Consider the following 6,102-nt stretch of genomic DNA (forward strand, 5'->3'; position numbering starts at 1 on the left):
GTGCAGGAAGAGGAAATAAGTGCAAAGGCCTGAGGTGAAAAGGAACTTAGTGTATTTGAAATAAAGAGAAGGCCAGTGTGGCAGGAACATAGTGGCCAAGAAGAGATTAGAAAGATAAGCAAGGGCCTTGGAGGCCATAGTATGGTGTTTGAACACTTCTGTTTATCCCCATTCTGTTGCAATTATTTGCATACATGATCAAGGAGACTTTTTTCCTTTTCCTTTTTGTATCCTTGGTATCTAGTATAGTGCCAGGTGCATAGTAAGTGCTCAGTAAATGCTTGTTGAATTAGTGAAGTAAAAGAAAAATGACTTCCTTATGATTGGAAGAACACAGTTATTACAGAAAAAAGGATAAGATTGTAGCTGGTTATCATTTTTCTTGTGTCTGTCAAGCCATATTTATTTAAATAACAGGCAGATTTTTTCCTACAAGCAAAGATGTAGTTGAACTCAGGTTTGTGTGCCAGATGCACAGTGAAGCCAAGCAAACCAAATGTTGGAGTTTGGAGCAGAGAAAGGTTTATTGCAGGGCCAAGCAGGGAGAATGGGTGGCTTGTACTCAAAAGGCCCGAATTCTCAGATGTTTTTTTTTTTTTTAGGGGGGGGACCCAGATGGGTTTTAAGGAACAGTTTTTATAGGCAAAATTTGGGGGTATGGCTGCAAGATATGTGACTTTCTTCTGACTGGTTGGTGGGGAGGTAACAGGGTGGTGTTCCAGGAATCTCAGTCATCAGCCTTCTGGTTCCAGTCAGTCTGGGGTCCATGGCTTATGCTCAGCCTGAAGTTACCATCCTCCACCTGGGTGGGGGCCTTAGTTCCTGTAGAAGAACTCAGAGATATGTATCAGATAATTATGCAGATCCCCCAGGAGGAACTAGGACCCTGCTCCATTGCTGCACTATTGTTTTATTCTGCATTCCCTCACTCCTCTAATTATAACTGCCCTTTGGAACTCAGGGAAGGTCTAAGAGGCTGAAAGCCTTTTTCCTTCAAACAAGGATTGGGGGACATGAAAATGCTTTTGCACTGGGAGGACTCACAGTGTCCTGCTTGTTTTCAAAGAGACTGAGAGGGGCTGGTTAGTAAATCAATGAATTGTTGTATGGAACTAAGAGAAAACCAGTTTTTCAAGAAAAGTACCATGGGGGAGGAAAAACAATTTTCCCTTTACCCTTCTAGGTTCTTAGATGAGACACCCCTGTAATAAAAAGACAGATTAACAGGAGAAAAACAAACAGAAGTCTAATAACCTGTATATCTCTTGTATACATGGGAAAGCTGAGTGACTCTCCAAAATGACCAAAGCCATCACCTTAAATGCCATCTTAAGCTAAAGAAGGTGCTGAGGGCGGGCAACCAGTTAAGGGAGGTGACCAGGAAAACACAGTTAACAAGGGTAAGGTTGTTATACAGATTTAAGGCCTTGCCTTCTCCGTTGATGAGTTTCTAGGGATTTAGTCATCCTTCTCTTCCTGGTACAGAGAGGGAGACACCCTTACAAATGGAAATTTTCCTTATAAATGTAAATGTCTCTTACAAAAGGGTAACTTCTACTCAGTTTTCAGAGCATTTCCTGTGTCTACTGTTTCTTAAAAATAACCAGCTCAAGATAATCCTTGTGCCAAAAAGAGCAGAGAGAAAAAAAGATGTGCAGCTGTTAAGAAATTAAGACTATGTAATATTTAGGTATTTTAATTTCTTTAAACTTTGCTCCAGGACTTCTCTGGCAGTTCAGTGGTTAAGACACCATGCTTCCAATGCAGGGGGCATGGGTTTTATCCCTGCTCAGGGAACTAGGATCCCACATGTCACACAGCCAAAAAAAAAAAAAAAAAGGAAAAGGTTAAACTTTGCTCCAAATATATATTTTTGGAAAATACTGTCATTAGAAATATATATGGTCATATATGGTAGTATGAAACAATTGCAATTGATATAATTAACCATCCCAGGGTTAAGAGGCAATCACCCATACACTATAGTTTCACAAATAGCATCTCAGCTCTAACTGCAGCCAAACTGCTCAGCATAAAGAAAACTTTAGAAATTCTAGCCTTGCAAAGCCATATGTACCTAGGAATCTCAGGCCCTCCTCTGAATTCTTATAGCTGTTATTGACTGTCACACTCATTTGACACAGGGGTACTGTCATATGTTGAACATTTTGTATCTCCTTTCTTCTAGATCCTAGATCCTTCAAGGGGAAGGCCTTACACTTTACATTTCCAACAATTTTTTGTGTAGGTGGTGCTAATTAAGAGTTTTACTGCAATGTGCATAATACACAGATTTTATTTTAAGTAATCTTACCGCTTATAATGCCTGACAATAATGAAAGAGTATCTGGGTAATATGACACTATGAAGCTATGCATTGTTTAAAGTTAAAGTTACTAAAAATGAAATATTAGAGACTATTTTAGCTTTGGCACAGAACTTTTTTTGGTGTTTAATTTTTTTTTTCTTCCTTCCACCCTCCCCTAGTGTTTAATTTTGATAACAATGTGGCTTTGATAATCTCACAATGGAAAGGTTAAATATAATGCACATACCTTCGTATATAAGTATGGCTGACCCTTCAACAACGTGGGTTTGAACTGTGTGGGTCCACTTATATGTGGATTTTTTCTATAGTACCATACCATCCACTTTTGGTTGGATCCCCAGAAGCAGAACCTTGGATACAGAGGCCAACTATAAAGTTATGTGTGGATTTTCAATTACGTGGAGGGTCAGTGCTCCTAACCCCCAATTGTTCAAGGGTCGACTACATTAAAGTTTTGTATATGTTACCAATGTTTTCATTTATAGTCTCTGAAAAAATGCCACAGTTGTATTGGAAAGCAAAAGCTATGGAAATGTTACATTTTTATTGTAATCTGTTTACTGAATTTTAGAGTTGCCCTTTTTTTTTTTTGACCTGGGTTTTCAAAGAAATCATATTTGGTACTGTATTCAGGGCTTACTCTAGGTTATTTGAAAGATATAAAGTGAATTCTGCTTTGTATATTTCCTGATGAATAAATGCAGCCACTTATTTGAGACAATGTGAAAGAAATAAATATTGTAAAGTGACACAAAAATAATTTAAATTAGAATCACAATGTTCAGTTTGTAAGCACTATCATGACATTTAGATGCTAGAGCTAAACAATGTGATCCACGAACAATTAAGCATTAACACTCTCACTGCCATTTTCTTTTGTCTCATAAGTATAAATGCTATCTGATCCTCAAAGAATTAGAGGTAATTTTTCTGCCTTCCATTGTGTGTCGAATTACTAGACCATTCGATTAACAAAAGAAACACTTAATGACCTGCTGACCAGATTTTTAGCATCCCTTCAGCCTTCTAAATCTTATAGGAATTTTTAGCTCCTCTAAGTTTACATGACAAAGCAGATGTTGTATATACATGCAAGGTGATTATAGAGCCTTGGAATTTGCTAATAGCTTTGCAATTATCCCTTGCACTTGACAGGGAGGAAGAGTGACAGTAGATGACATCTGTGGTTCCTTTAAGTTCTAATATTTTAATAATTCCAACAGTTATAGGAAATAGTTGAGCTACTCTCAGTGGTGACTGTGGTCAAATGGCAGGATCCCCACTAAGTATGTACACGTGTAGCCACAAAATGGAAAACATTTGGTCCATGAAAACAACTCCTCATGAATAGGCGTAATGAGCAACTGTGTATTTGTACATCCCCTCTGCTTTAATCTGAAATGCCCTTCGGACCCTCTCTCAGTGTGGTAAACACGTTGTACTCCTTCAAAGCATGGGTCAACGGTCACTTCCACCTTAAGATTGCGTTTAACTGTTCCAGAAGGATTAGGAGCTTTGTCCATGTTTCCTATTTCTTCAGTCCTCACCAGCCTGTGGGTATGACGTAAACAGTAATACCTCCAACAATTTGTTCACGCCCCCATCTACATGACACATGACTTCCGGTTTCTTCAAAGGTCCTCCCCTAAGTGTTTCTGGAAGGTTTCATGGGATCTCTTGTGTATTCCAGATCAAGGTGGCTTCCACCGAATGCAGCAGCGCCTCCACCAGACTACCTGCTGCTATTCCTTGTTCTTATATGTCTCTAGCATTATTCTCTGTTAATAAGGGAACCCATGCAATTCTGCCTGTACCCCCAATGACTTAAGAATTTAGGACTTAACTATGCGTCATATTCGGGCTGGGATCAGGAGATCAACACAAATGACAGTCACTATCTTCTGCTCAATATCACTGCACCCATTAGAGGACTAAGACTGTACTCCCAGATCCTTCTTCCCTGAGGAAGAGTTCTTCCAAGAGGCTCCTCAGAACTCATACACTTACTGGGTTCATTCGACTAGTGTGCTAGATACGTCTATTCTTTTTTTTTTTTTTAACATCTTTATTGGAGTATAAGATACGTCTATTCTTTGTGAATCACACACAGATTAAAATTGGGACTCGCGTAATTTTCTTTTCAAATGACAAGCAGCCTCTTTAAGATGCTGGCAAGTGTAAGATTCACTGAAAGAAAGAAAGTCACTTCCTGCAATTAAATCACCTAGTGATTCCTGTTTTCAGTTATCTTGGTTGTTTCTCTTAGTCCATATATACTGGCCACCTCCAGCCCCACTGCTAACTCAGTCCATGGAAACTCCCAGAAATCTTCCCATACAAACCATGATGTTTGACCTCTGTGACTCATGGATCAGATAGTGATCTTCAATGCCTTTTTCTCAATCTACCTATCCAACTTCTATCTTACTAGATACAACCATTATAACCCTTATCACACTATATTGTGATTATTCAGTGCTGTCAACTCTGTCCCAAGTTCAAATACTTTTTGGTAATGAGCATTGCCAAGTGCTCTTTTCATGAGTAGTTTCCTAGTTTCTTAGCTCTCTGTATTAGGATGGTAAGCACAAGGAGGCTGACAAGAATTGTTAGAGAAGTGCCCTCAAATACAGTGATAAAAAATCTGTTTTGCTTGAGAGACATTAAGGAAATAGAAAGTAAATATGAACTGCATTTTTGTATTTTTCTGGAAAATATATCATTTTTATTTTATAGGGTTATTGAGGCATAATTCACAAACCATATACTTCACCCTTTTGAAAATGTATATGCTAATCTTTTTTAGTATAATGACAGAGATGTGCAATTGTCACTACAGTCAATTTTAGAACATTTTCATCACCTCAAAAAAACCCTATAGCTTTAGCTATCACCTCTATCCTCTCATTCTCCCCAGCCCTAAGTGACCACTAATCTACTGTTTCTCCAGATTTGCCTATTCTGGACATTTAATATAAATTAAATCATATAATATGTGGTCTTTTGTGACTGGCTTCTTTCACTTAGCATAATGTTTTCAAGGTTCATCCATATTGTAGCATGTGTCAGTACTTCACTCCTTTTTATGGATGAATATTTCATTATATGGATACACCACAATTGGTTTATCCATTCATCCATTGATGGATATTTGGGCTGTTTCCACTTTTTGGCTATTGTGAATAGTGCTGCAATGAACATAAGAATACATGTACTTGTTTGAATACCTGCTTTGAATCTTTTGGGTATATAACCAAGGATGGAATTTCAGGGTCATACAGTAATTCTATGTTTAAATTTTTGAGGGAAAAGACTTTTCTGCAGCAGCTAAACCATTTTAAATTCCCAGGAGCAATGTCTAAGGATTCCAATTTCCCTACATCCTTGCCAATACTTGCTACTGTCTGTCTTTTCAATTATAGCCATCCTACTGGCTGTGAACAAGCACTTCATTGTGGCTTTGATTTGAATCTCCCTAATGACTAATGATGATGAGGATCTTTTCATGTACTTATTGGCCATTTTTACACCTTATTTGGAGAAATGTTTAAGTCCTTTGCCCATTTTCAATTGGGTTATTTGTCTTCTGTTGATTTGTAAGAGTTCTTTATATATTCTGGATACTAGACCCTTATCAGATATATGATTTGCAAATATTTTCTCCCCTTCTATAGGCTGTCTTTTCACTTTCTTGATAATGTTCTTTGATGCAGAAGTTTTTAATTTTGATGAAGTATAATTTATTTTTTCTTTTCTTGATTGTGCTTTACATT

At 37.7% G+C, this 6,102-nt stretch overlaps 1 pseudogene; it reads right to left on the reverse strand.

Annotated features, from left to right (window-relative positions):
- The window catches only part of LOC112403218 (ferritin light chain pseudogene), a 53,739-nt pseudogene extending 49,887 nt beyond the window's left edge, over positions 1-3,852 (reverse strand).
- Between the last annotated feature and the right edge of the window lie 2,250 nt (positions 3,853-6,102).

This window comes from Neophocaena asiaeorientalis, unplaced genomic scaffold (genome assembly GCF_003031525.2).
Source record: "Neophocaena asiaeorientalis asiaeorientalis breed wild unplaced genomic scaffold, Neophocaena_asiaeorientalis_V1.1 scaffold301, whole genome shotgun sequence".
NCBI lineage: Eukaryota > Metazoa > Chordata > Mammalia > Artiodactyla > Phocoenidae > Neophocaena > Neophocaena asiaeorientalis.